Genomic DNA, 13,570 nt, shown 5'->3' with positions numbered 1-13,570 from the left:
TGACCACTACGTCATATTTTTTTGAGAACTTGGTCATTTGATACATAAAGAGTTCATCCATATCTTCAGCTTGCCCAGGTGGCCTGTAGTAAATGCCTACAATGGTGTCCTTTCCGTTGTTCTCTCCTTGTATTCTTACCCAAACAGTTTCCACAGAACTCCCAGTCTCTGAAGCTTCAATCTCTGTGCAGATATACGCTTTTCTAACATACAATGCGACACCTCCTCCTCGTTTATCAAGTCTGTTTCTTGCAAATAAGTTGTATCCTTTTAGCCTTTTATTCCAATCATGTGTATCGTCCCACCAAGTTTCAGTGATTCCAATGACATCATATTTCTTTTCCTGCATTAGTAGTTCCAATTCTCCTTGTTTGTTGCCCATGCTTTGTGCATTTGTATAAAAACATTTTAGTTTGTGATTGGTTTCTCTTCCTCCCATATTTTTATTACTTAGATTTTTTTGTCTTTGTTCTTCCTTTCCACTTCCAATAGCAGAGATCTCAATAGTATTTGTCAGCTGTATGGCTTTTTCTGGCCTTTTGCTTCCCTTCCCACATTGTTCTAGTTTAAAACTCAAGATATGTTGATCACTTGAGTTTATATTTTGTTAATGGATGTAAATAACAGGCATTCATATTATATCAGCTCCTACAATGTATTATCTGCCAGTTTTGAAAGACAGAGACTCAGGATCTTTGAACAATGGATGTTTGCAAGATATGTTAAAGGAGTTGTCCACTCCTTTCACATTGATGCCTTATCCGTAGTGGCACCCCCGCCAATCAGCTGTTATCGGTGCTGGCAGCGGCGGCCGGAAGTCCTTTCCTGTGGTGCTTGGCCGTTAAGTTGTAGGGGCTGGCACTTGTTGCACATCCGCCTCCTATTCAACTGAATGACTGAATGGGAGGCGGATGTATAGTAACCCCTGGCGGCCACTACAGATCGACAGCCAAGCACCACAGGTAAGGACTTCCGGCCGGCAGCCGCCGCTACCGATAACAGCTGATCGGCGGGTGTGCCGCTTGCGGGACCCCGGCCGATTATACATTGATGCCCTATCCTGTGGATAGGGCATCAATGTGAAAGTAGTGGACAACCCCTTTAAATACCATTGTAGGGGGTTTGCCAGTAAACACTGGGGGGATGAGCTGTGGATACTCAAGCCCTGCGGATTAATATCATCATCCTTTATCCTTGACCTGTGGATGTGTGCTTGAAAGGACTATAGGAAACTATATAAAGGGGCATATGCCTCTGTATCGAGGAGATTATACAAAGAGACAGCCAAGAGAGACTATTCAGCATAGCAACCAGGACACATGGCTCCATCAAGAGAAATACAAATCTGCTCCATTGACTATCACTGAACTCTCAGAGCCGTTATGAGGAAATTCAGGTTGGGACAATCATGTCACTTGGCCACATACCTCACTGCTCTATTCCCGACGGGCCAGCGGAAGGGGGAAACTCTGTAACTGGCACCATCTTGTGTATTTGCTGGGACTGTTCTATAGGTTTAACGTCTGTTTGGTGGTTCAATAAAGTATTGCCACACTGTTTTACCCTCACCCTGTGTTGTCTGATTAGTATTACACCCACGGGCGACCCAGTGTCCCCCAACCCCCTACATACAGTATGAGCCCCACATAGCCCTCTACATACAGTATGAGCCCCCACAAAATCCCCCTATGTACAGTATGAGTACTGTGAAGACACAGGGTCTTCTATGGGCATAACACTACTCAGATAACACAGAGTGAGGTTAAAACAGTGTGGCAATACTTTATTGAACCACCAAACACACAATAAACATATAGAACAGTCCCAGCAAACACCCAAGATGGTGCAAAACAACACAGTCTCACCCTTCCGCTGGCCCGCTGGGAATAGAGCAGCTGCGACTTTGGGACTTCCAGGGCCAACTAACTCAACAAGTGGCACCCCGCTTTTTGTGGACACCAACAGAGAGAACATAGCGGCAAGCTTAGGAAGCTGACAATCCATTGAGGTACGTGGCCAGGAGACCCTCGGGTCCCAATCTGGCTTCTCCTGACATATCCATGGAACCAAGTGACCGGATGGTCCCAACCTGGATTTCTCCCGAATATATCCATGAGTTCTGTGATAGTCAATAGAGCAGATCTGTATACCTCTGGATGGAGCCATGCTGTCCTGTAGAGCTGTCCCTTAGTGTTCCTGTCTGCGGTTTTGTAAAAAGACTCCTGATACAGAGTCATAACCCCCTTATATGGTTCGCAACTGCCCTTCAAGACATTTTCTACAGGTCAGGGGGAGGTGAGATGAGTTTAACTCTCCATTGTTTGATCATTTAATTGATCTTAATAGCTTATACTCCTCTGCTCTGCGAGTCAACAAGCCACAGAGCCCACACAATGGTTAATCAACATATTTAACAAACATTCATTGTTCAAAGACCCCATGCAAAGATAGCTCCTACAGTTTATTGTACTGTTGATATAAGATGTAAATAACAGCTATTCATCAGTTAACAAGGCTTAACTCAACCTACAAGAGAAGTCAACATTCAGACTTATGACAAAAGTCCATGTTTCTTGCCCTACCTGAAGAAACACATGAATTCAAAAGTCAACATAAAAATAATAGTGTATTTCTCCTGGCCTACTTAATTTAGATAAGTATTATTAATTATTATTTTGGATAATTAGGATTAAAAGCTGTGTCGTCACAAGTTCCCATATAGCTCCCTGCCTCCGGCAGGAGGCCGCACGCAGCTCCCTGCCTCCGGCAGGAGGCCGCACGCAGCTCCCTGCCTCCGGCAGGAGGCCGCACGCAGCTCCCTGCCTCCGGCAGGAGGCCGCACGCAGCTCCCTGCCTCCGGCAGGAGGCCGCACGCAGCTCCCTGCCTCCGGCAGGAGGCCGCACGCAGCTCCCTGCCTCCGGCAGGAGGCCGCACGCAGCTCCCTGCCTCCGGCAGGAGGCCGCACGCAGCTCCCTGCCTCCGGCAGGAGGCCGCACGCAGCTCCCTACCTCCGGCAGGAGGCCGCACGCAGCTCCCTACCTCCGGCAGGAGGCCGCACGCAGCTCCCTACCTCCGGCAGGAGGCCGCACGCAGCTCCCTACCTCCGGTAGGAGGCCGCACGCAGCTCCCTACCTCCAGTAGGAGGAAGAAACGTAGCTCCCTACATCCAGTAGGAGGCACCACATAGCTCCCTAGATACAGTACACACATGCAGTCACACACACACATGCAGTCAGACACAAGCAGGCATGCACACACAGTCATGCACATGCAGTCGCACACATATGCACACGCAGTCATGTATACACATGCAGACTTGCACATATACGGGTCGCAGAAATGTGCACACACCAGGGGCATTGCTAGAGTTTTAAAAGATCAGGGGCCCAAGCCCCGAGGTTTAAGCTTTGCATCCTACCCCTCCCCTAAACAAAAAAAAAGGAATTCAGAAGTCAGCAGTCACACAGAATGACTGCAGACTAATCACAAACGTGGACAATATTTTTAATCCTCCTAACATAAATAAAAATATAAAAATGTCAGCATCATAAAAAACATTTACATCCAGGTACCTTATAGGTGACGCTGTCTCTGGAGTCGTTCTCTTTCTTTTCTTCCTCTTGTCCAGACACATGATGACTTTTCCCATCCACAGCTCGTCTCTGCAGACTTCCATCTTCTCCGGTCTTCCGCAGCACATCCCCACACGATGTCCTTAAAGATTAGCAGCGTCATTATAATGCTCCTGAATACAAATATCTGCCCTACATTGATCCCCTAAATAAATAATGGCCCCTCTCTATATTCCCTGCACAAAATATGACTCACACACTGTCCCTCTTATGACATATGCCCTCCATACTACCCTTTCCTTTCCATACTGGGCCCCCTCTTCACACTGTGTCCCCCCTATAGGTCCCAGTCTCTGTACTGTGCCCCCTCATCACACTCTTCCTCCTGGCTGTGACCTTACACTGTCCCCCCATGCTATCCCCCACCCACTACTCTCTCTATTCTGTGCCCACTCACACTTTTCTTCCCCCATAGTGTCTTCTCACACTATTCCCCTACCTCCTCATATTTCCTCCTCACACATCCCCCTAACTCCCCATACTGTGTCAGCACACATCCCATCACCCTCGCTTCCCATACTGTGTTCGCACACATTTTCCCCCTCGCTACCAATAATGTGCCTGCACCCACCCCCACAGATTAAACCTCTCCCCCTCCACACTGCATAAATATCCCCCTGCACAATTAGTAAATAGCCACCTGCACAATTAGTAAATAGCCCCCTGCACAATTAGTACATAGCTCCCCTGCAAAATTAATAAATAGCCCCCCCCCTGCACAATGAATAAATAAACCCCTGTACAATACACAGCCCCCCAGGACAATTAATAAAGTCCCCCTGCACAATTAACAATTAGCCCCCTACACAATTAATAATTGCCCCCTGACAATTAATGATTGCCCCCCTGCACAATTAATAATTAGCCACCCTGCACAATTAATAATTAGCCCCCTGGGCTGAATCTTCGTTGTCTGCAGCTCCATAGCCACAGGAGCACTTATCACTAAGGCTCTGCTCTCTCTTGTGGGCACCGGCGAGTGACGTCAGTAGCACGATCACATGACCTGATCACACTGCTGACGTCGCTCTAAGCCGACGGTCAGAGCTCCAATTGTACTCGCGTCTACAATCACTGGGACCCGGCACGCCGCAGCTTCTCTGAGCGGGCTGTCAGCTAGAAAGCCCTCTCAGAGAACAGCCGAATCCCGGTCCAGGAGGCGGCAGAATGCTGCCACCGGGAGGAGGGCACCTCGGACCGATGCATTAAGCGGCTCGACGCCCCCCACCCTGCCCGCTGCACCTGGGGCACGTGCCCCCCGCCCGCCTAGATACGCCCCTGCATGACCTACACATATGCTCATTATGTATATACACATGTATACAGAGACAAGACCTGTATACACATTATACACATTATACTGGGACATGACATAGACATACTCTCTTCATCAGTAGTTATCAAGTGGCAGCATTGGAAGAGTCCTGACCTTGTGAATCAGCAGTAAGAGGGATGGTTGTAAACAGGAGACCCCCTGTCAGGCCTGCACTGTCCCTGCACACCCTCCCCCATCCCGACTGCTGAGCTGCCTGAAACATTAAAGGAGGGGGGATGTGCTGTGCAGCCACAGAGAGAGTTGTAATCTCCCTCTTATCTCCCCATGGCCGGCTGTATTCCCTGACAGACTTGGCCCCACTGACCTCCTTCCTCCCCCTTCCATCATATCCTCCCCCTAGGTGGCGCTGTACACTCGCTCTGCCCTGACTTCCCCGAAGAAAAGGATCAGCAGGGAGGAGGAGCTGCGAGATAATGACACAGAGCAGCCACACTGCCCGCAGGGGTGCGTCAGGCAAACCCTGTGTGTTGCGCGGTGCCTGCACTCAGTGCACAGACAGTTAATAAAGTTTAATTATTTGAAGAAAAAAAACAAAACAGCTACAGCGAGTTTCGGAGCAATGCACTGGGGCCCAGGCCCCGGATATAAGTGCCTAGCGACGCCCCTGGCACACACACAAACATATACAAAGACACATACAGGCATAAACACATTTGAAGACATACACAAAAATACATATAAACAGACATATCACACATACATAGATAAACACAATCATATATGCACACACTGTCACACACACACATGTCACTCACCTTCCCCCGGCTCGCTTCCCGTCCAGCTTCTCTCCTATGGGAAGCAGCAGTGCAGGGCGCACTGTGTCCTGCGTGACGTGACTTTAGCAGACACGACCGCGCCCAGCCCGCCCCTGCCTGCCGGGATATGTGTGTCGCATTGGCGGCGCACACAACAATATAATGAGGGTAATCTGGCTATGGGCTCCCCGGACGGGGCGGCTTGGGTGATAGCCCAAATTGCCCTCATTATAATCTGCCTACGTTGGCGAGTCTCATCTGATATACGCGGTCACTCGCAGCATGTTGCGATTATTTTTCTCAGTCCGATCCGAGCGGAGAAAAAAAAAATCACAGATGAACACAATCTTTCAATGACAATAGTCAGAGTGCAAGCAGATTTTTTATCGCATTGCACTCATCCGAGTTAAACGCTGATTAGCATGAGCCCTTAGACCAAAAGATTGTAGAAATAGAGATAATGTTACTAAAGTATATCTTATTGCTCTAATAGGCATCTAGTCATTCAACACAGTCTATTACCTATATATTCTACAAGCCGAGCTTATGAATATTAATAACAGTATGTAAAATAATCACAGGCTGCAATTACCCACCATGATTTTTTTTAAACAATGAAATCAACTTTTTTGTGGTTGTAAATTTGAAATAACAGTGACAGCTATGATGACATCACAAAGCACATGACATCATAGACATCACATGACATCACAATTGGAGTAGAATGTATAAAATTCTGCACCGGAGCCATCTTGTGTCACTAGAACCTGACAGCTGAAAGGGGACAGAGTCCAGGTAGGTAGCTCTTTATTTTAAGCTTTGGTATACTTATAGTGTATCCAACACATTTATCGGGAACACTCGATCATAAGACATTATCAAGACAACCCTTCACTAAATGAGGAGTTGCTGATGATCAGTTGATCTTAAAGGGTATGGCAGCAAAAATCCTAGCAATTAGCTGCTATATTGCTGGGGAAGTAATGACCCCTACAGGACACCTATAGTAGGAGGATGACAATGTAATATATGTTTGTTGGGAGTCTTCCAGCTCTTTGCACTGGCTCCCCACTATGGAAGTCGTCAGTGGAGCTCGCCCTCTATGTCATCCCTATGCTCTAGTAAGGCATGTAGATAGAAAGTAGTCAAGTTGGGATATCTTTATGTGGCTCAATTTTTGGGTCGTTTTGCTATTTACGCGGACAAATTATAGTATCATTCTCTGTTGTCAGCTCTTTTATTCCTATAGAAGTAGAGGCTGACATTTGAGTTGTAGTTTAATGCGATCAGGAATAGTAGTAAGGAGTCCTGTGTTTTCTTTTAATACATAGAGCAGTAGGTAATAAAGATAAAAGGATCCCTTTAAATGGACGTCTTATAATTATGAAACAACGTAGGAGGTTATGTATTTTTATTAAATTAATTTCTTGTTAATGTTAAAAGTTGGATACATAAAAAGAAAAACAGTGACAGTTCTGATGACATTACAGGACACGTGACATCAACGACATTCCATGACATCACAATTAGAATAGAATGTACAAATTTATAAACCAGAAGCATTTTGTATTTTAGACACAGAGCACATGACATCATAGACATCAGATGACATCACAATTGGAGCAGAATATATAAAATTCTGCACCGGAGCCATCTTGTGTCACTAGAACCTGACAGCTGGAAGGGGACGAGTCCAGGTAGGTAGTTCTTTACTTCTAAGCTTTGGTATACTTAAAGCGTATGCACCGGATTTATCATGGATTGCAGGGAACACTCTGTAATAGGACATTTTCAGGACACCCGCTTGCCTAAATGAGGAGTTGCTGAATATCAGTTGATATTAATGGGTATGGCAGCTAAAACCCCTAGCAATTAGCTGCTATATTGCTGGGGAAGTAATGACCCCTACAGGACACTTATTGTAGGAGGATGACAATGTAAATAATACATGTTTGTTGGGAGTAGTGTTGGCATGAGGTTCCCCGTAATTTTAGTCTCTAGCGGAGGTTAAGCAGATGGCTGGGGCAGATGTTTGAAGCCTGGGAAGGGGGTAATACCCACAGAGCTTCCCAGGCTACTAATATCAGCCCCCAGCTGAATACCTAGCCTTTACTAGCTATTAAAATGGGGGACCCCCCCAAAAAAATGACGTGGGTTCCCACCTATTTTAATAGCTAGCAAAGGCTAGGCAGACAGCTGGGGGCTGATATTAATAGCCCAGGAAGGGTGCCATGAATATTGGCCCCCTCCCAGGCTAGAAACACCAGCCGTCAGCCGTCCCAGAAATGGCGCATTAATAGCTAGTAAAGGCTAGGTATTCAGCTGGGGGCTGATATTAGTAGCCTGGGAAGCTCCGTGGGTATTACCCCCTTCCCTGGCTTCAAACATCTGCCCCAGCCGTCTGCTTAACCTCCACTAGAGACTAAAATTACTGGGAACCCCACGCCAATTTTTTTTGTAATAAATCCTTTATTTTAACACTAACTGACAAGTACAGTAACCAACACTATCACTGTACTTATTATATATGTGACTGACATGTTTCTATCTATCTAATCTATGTGTGATGCTCTATCTTTCTGTTCTAAATTGTCGGGTACCGATGCTGAATTGCCGGCCGGCTTTTTTAAAGAGACGGTGCGTGAAAACACTATTATTTTTTTAAATAAATCCTTTACACTAAATGACAAGTACAGTAACCAACACTGTCACTGTACTTCTTATATATGTGACTGACATGTTTCTATCTATCTAATCTATGTGTGAAGATCTATTCTTTCTATTCTAAATTGTCGGGTACCGGTGTATGCCGCTGATGAATTGCCGGCTTTTCATGTTTCACTGTGAGCACTGTTCCCATCTATTTGGGCAACCACTGTAATGCCACAACCATCATGGCTGTGGCATTAACGTCTTAAAAAAATATTAATTCCTGCTATTCCATTTAATTGTAATGTAATGGAGATAATGTAATGTCAGCGCTTGAGCAGGAGAATTCTCCCACGCTGGGATGGCATTCTGATGACAGGCTGGATCGCAGCTGAGCACTGCCATCCAGCTTGTCATCCTTCAGAGACACTGCAGAGCGCAGGCATTATGTGAACTTCCGGTGTTCGATATTGTAAAAGTATCGGAACTCAGTATCGGAACTCTGATACAGCGCATATCGGTCGATACCCGATATTTCAGTATCGGAATGCTCAACACTAGTTGGGAGTCTTCCAGCTCTTTGCACTGGCTCCCAACTATGGAATTCTTCAATGGAGCTCGCCCTCTATGCCATCCCTATGCTCTAGTAAGTTATGTAGACAGAGAGTGGTGAAGTTGGGATATCTTTATGTGGCTCTATTTTTTGGGTAGTTTTTCTATTTACGCGGACAAATTATATTAGCCTCTAATTCAATAGTAATAAAAGAGCTGACAACAGAGAAGGATGACATTTGAGTTGTAGTTTAATGCGGTCAGGAATGGTAGTAAGGAGTCCTGTGTTTTCTTTTAATACATAGAGCAGTAGGTAATATAGATAAAATAAAAGGATCCCTTTAAATGGGCATCTTATAATTATGAAACAACGTAGGGGGGTATGTATTTTTATTAAATTAATTTCTTGTTAATGTTAAAATTTGGATACATAAAAAAAGCAGTGACAGTTCTGATGACATCACGGCTCATGTTACATAATCGACATTCCATGACATCACAATTAGAATAGAATGTACAAATTTCTAAACCTGAATCATTTTGTGTTTTAGACACAGGGCACATGACATCATAGACATCACAATTGAAGCAGAATGTATAAAGTTCTGCACCGGAGCCATCTCGTGTCACTAGAACTTGACAGCTGAAAGGGGACAAGTCCAGGTAGGTAGCTCTTTATTTTTAAGCTTTGGTATACTTATAGCGTATCCAAAGGATTTATCGGGAATACTCTGTAATAAGACATTTTCAGGACAACCCCTTCCTTAAATGAGGAGTTGCTGATGATCGGTAGATCTTAATGGGTATAGCGGCAAAAAACCTAGCAATTAGCTGCTATATTGCTGGGGAAGTAATGACTCCTACAGGACAAATATAATAGGAAGATGACAGTGTAATAAAACATGTTTGTTGGGAGGTTAAGTTGGGACATTTTTATGTGGCTCCATTTTTGTGTAGTTTTGCCATTTACGTGGACAAATTATATTATTATCATTCTCTATTGTCAGCTCTTTTGTTCCCATTGAATTAGGGTCTGACATTGGAGTTGTAGTTTAATGTGGTCAGAAATAGAAGTATAGGGGCTGACACAGAGGCGTAACTAGGGTTTTGGTTCGGGGGGGGGGGGGCGAAACTTCTGAGTGGGCCCCTAACCAGGTAACCCTGACTATAACTATGGTGGCGCGCGCATCCAGATAGTGGATGTAGGAGAACCTCAGCAGATGACCGAACGGTTACTAAAAATAATCTCTATACAAAGACCAGCACTGATATTACCACCATATGGTGACATCAGTCCTGCAGAACATATAAGAGATCAAAGCACATTTATATATAGTACCTTACAGCTGACTTTCTTTCTGATTAAATTGTACACTTTTCCCGTCTTTTCCATCTGGCCATGACCGACACAACGACTTCTCCATCCAGGACTCAGAGTCTCAGGTCTGCAGAGATCACAACAAAGACACATTTGACTCCTTACATTTCAGGCACCATCCACATCTATTCCCAACCTGCACAAACGCCTCATCCTACTAATACCCCAATACTGAGCCTCTGTTGCTGTATGCGTCCCTATTACTGCACCTTCTGTGTGGCACTGTGTGCTCTCTAGATGGTAAAACCAACCTCTAGTATATAGTAATGCCGTGTGTAAGTGCCCTAGAAAAACATTGCCCATATTGTGCCCCCTAGAAAGTAATAGTGCTCTCTGTGTGCCCCTTTGACAGTCATAATAACCTGAGGTCCCTTATAACGATAAGTGCCCATTTAACATTTAATAATGTCCTGAGTCTCCCCCCATGTACAGCTCCCCTCTACAGAATATGATCCTCTCCTATACATAGTATAATTCCCCCTCACCGTATAGTACCCCCCCCACAGTATACAACCCCTTAGTAGCCTCCAAACGGATGGCTCCCACACTGTACAAAGACCCCACATTGTCTCCCACACTGTATGATGGCCCCATACTGTGCAAAGACCCCACATTATCTCACACACTGTATGACCATAACTGTAATCCCCACACTGTATAAATAGCCTCCATATAGTATAATGCACCAGATGCTCCTCTATATAGTATAACCCCCCCCCATAGACAGAGTCTGTAGTATAATCTCCCCCCATAGACAGAGTCTGTAGTATAATCTCCCCCATAGGAGGAATAAATAAACACAATACTCACCTCTCCTCCACATTCCCCCGCTGCTCCGAGTGAACGCACACATCTCAGCACAGCGGGCCGGGCACCAAGTGATGATTTCACTGACGTCAGACTCAGAGGGGGACTGATGAGAGAGGGAGCGTCGCACTCCCTCTCTCATCATTGAGCTTGCGGTGACGGGCGGGGGGGCCTGATGCTGGCACCGGGCCCCCCCTCCTCCTGCTCAAGGGCCGCATAGCGGCCGCCGGGGAGTGCAGGGACATCCAGTCTCCCTGCTCTGCCCGGAGTGTAACTGTAAAGGCGTGCTGCACACGACGATACAGTTACAATAGCGTAGATCCGGGTGGGCCCCCACAGTGCGCTGAGCCCGGGGCCACAACCCCCTCTGCCCCCCTCGGTAGCTACTGCGCTAACATTGGAGTTGTAGTTTAATGCTTTCAAAAATGAATGAAAGGAGTCTTTTCTTTTAAAATATAGAGCAGTAGAAAATATAGATAAAATAAAAGGATCCCTTTAAATGTATGTTTTATAATTATAAAAGGAGGTAGGGGCTTTTGACTTTTTATTAATTTATTTTTTTGTTGATGTTAAAAATTGGACCCATGAAAAAAAGACAGTTCTAATGACTTCACAACGGGAATAGAATGTACAAAATTCTAAACCTGAATATCATTTTATGTCTTCAGACACTGACCGTTGAAGGGGACAGGTCCAGATAAGCATCTCTTCTAATTGCTGTGATTGTGAAGGTGATGCCTTTACAGAAAGACATATATAAGAAACCTGATGAGGGCACGAGATGATGATAGCCCAAACCTTATGAGGGCGCCAGTTGATGATACGTAGTGTTGAGCGAGTATGTTCTATTAACCCTTTCGCCGAGTATGCTTGGGCCGAGCTCCGAGTATTTACAGCTGCTCGGTGATAAGGTTAAATCGCTCCCGTGTGCATGATTTGCAACTGTTTGACAGCTTTATTACATGGGAGGAATGTCTATTTCTTACACATTCCTCACATGTAATAAAGCTGTCAAACAGTTGCAAATCATGCACACGGGAGCGATTTAACCTTATCACCGAGCAGCTGTAAATACTCGGAGCTCGGCCCGAGCATACTCGGACAGAACATACTCGCTCAACCTTAATGTTAGGCCAAACCTGATGAGGGCGCGAGATGATGATAGGCCAAACCTGAGATAATGATAGGCCAAACCTGAGATGATGATAGGCCAAACCTTATGAGAGCACGAGATGATGATTGGGCAAACTTGATGAGGGCGCGAGATGATGATAAGCCAAACCTGATGAGGGCGCAAGATGATGATAGGCCAAGCCTGATGAGGGGGCGAAATGATTATAGACCAAATCTGATAAGGGCACGAGATGATGAAATGCCAAACTTGAGGTGATGATAGGCCAAACCTTATGAGGGCGCCAAGTGATAATAGGCCAAACCTGATGAGGGCGCGAAATGATGATAGGCCACCCGATGAAGGCGCCCTGATGAGGTCGCGAGATGATGTTTGGCCAAACTTGAGGAGGGCGCGGGATGATCATAGGCCAAGGCTGATAGGGGTGCGAGATGATGATAGCCAAACCTTATGCGCGTGAGAGATCATGGTAGGCCAAACCATATGAGGGTGCGAGAACATGGTAGGCCAATCATCATGAGGGCGCGAGATGATGATAGACCAAACCTGATGAGGGCGCGAGATGATAGGCCATACCTAAAGAGGGCACAAGATGATGATTGGCCAAACTTGATGAGGGCGCGAGATGATGATAGGCCAAACCTGATGAGGGCACTAGATGATAGGCTAAACCTGATGAGGGCGCAAGGTGATAATAGGCCACACTTGATGAGGGCGCGAGATAATGATAGGCCAAACCAGAAGAGTGCGCGAGATGATGGTAGGCCAAACCTGATGAGGGCGTGAAATGATGGTAGGCCAAACCTGAGATGATGGTAGGCCAGATCTGATGAGGGCGCGAGATGATGGTAGGCCAAACTTGATGAGGGCACGAGATGATGGCAGGCCAAACCTGATGAGGGCACGAGATAAGGGTACGCCAAATCTGATGAAGTGAGCGCAAGATGATGGTAGGCCAAACTTGATGAGGGCGCGAGATGATGGTAGGCCAAATCTGATAAGGGCTCGAGATGATGGAAGGCCAAACCTGATGAGGGCGTGAGATGATGTTAGGCCAATCCTGATAAGGGCAGGAGATGATGATAGGCAAATCCTGATGAGGGCGTGAGTTGATGATAGGCCATACCTGATGAGGGAGCTAAATGATGATAGGCCAAATCTGAAGAGGGCTCGAGATGATGAAAGGCTAAACCTGATGAGGGCACAAAATGATGATAGGCCAAACCTGATAAGGGCGTGAGATGATGGAATACCCAACCTGATGACTATGTGAGATGATGTTAGGCCAAACCTGATGAGGGCGCGAGATAAAGCTTTGCCAAATCTGA

General features: G+C 45.9%; 1 long non-coding RNA gene across 2 annotated transcripts in view; it reads right to left on the bottom strand.

The window, feature by feature from the left end:
• LOC141166317 (uncharacterized) overlaps positions 1 to 4,064 on the bottom strand; it is a 55,874-nt gene extending 51,810 nt beyond the window's left edge. For both annotated transcript variants that reach the window (XR_012251278.1, XR_012251279.1), the window contains exon 1: positions 3,574 to 4,064. This is a non-coding gene — a long non-coding RNA (uncharacterized lncRNA). The remainder of the gene's footprint in view (positions 1 to 3,573) is intronic.
• Positions 4,065 to 13,570: the final 9,506 nt, after the last annotated feature.

The sequence above is a fragment of the Phyllobates terribilis genome, unplaced genomic scaffold (assembly GCF_046119375.1).
Source record: "Phyllobates terribilis strain yellow unplaced genomic scaffold, ASM4611937v1 Scaffold_11__3_contigs__length_659146591, whole genome shotgun sequence".
NCBI classification, from domain to species: Eukaryota; Metazoa; Chordata; class Amphibia; order Anura; family Dendrobatidae; genus Phyllobates; species Phyllobates terribilis.
Note: the sequence above shows the minus strand (reverse complement) of the source record. Positions and strands in the feature narration are given on the sequence as shown.